The sequence below is a fragment of the Lagopus leucura genome, unplaced genomic scaffold (assembly GCF_019238085.1).
Source record: "Lagopus leucura isolate 7727_CA_CO unplaced genomic scaffold, USGS_WTPT01 Super-Scaffold_100001, whole genome shotgun sequence".
Taxonomy (NCBI): Eukaryota; Metazoa; Chordata; class Aves; order Galliformes; family Phasianidae; genus Lagopus; species Lagopus leucura.
Genome location: NW_024962262.1, coordinates 75,617,135 through 75,617,540, shown reverse-complemented (window position 1 = coordinate 75,617,540; position 406 = coordinate 75,617,135).

The following is a 406-nucleotide window of genomic DNA, read 5'->3' as shown; positions in this document are numbered from 1 at the left end:
CAGCGACGCGCGGGAGGGGAGGAGCCAGCGGAAGTCCCGCCTCTCTCGTGAGCCCGCCCGCTCGCTGACCCCGCCCCCTCACCTCACGCCTGAACGTACGAGCACCTGGAGGAGGGCGCGGCGCCTCTATTAAGGCGCTGTGTTCTGTGTAAAATTACAAGTGCTTGGCGGTTTGCGTACTCTCAGCCGGGAAAATCCCTGCGTATCAAACCAAATCACCGCGAACTGTCACTACAAAAGATATCCGAGCTCACTATCTGCATAAATAAGGCTTTTCTGAGTCTGCTCTTTTTTTCTAAGAATCCCAGAATGGCCAGGGTTGGAAGGGACCTCAAGGATCATGAATCTCCAACCCCCCTGCCACATGCAGGACCACCAACCTCCACATTTAATACTAGCCCAAGCT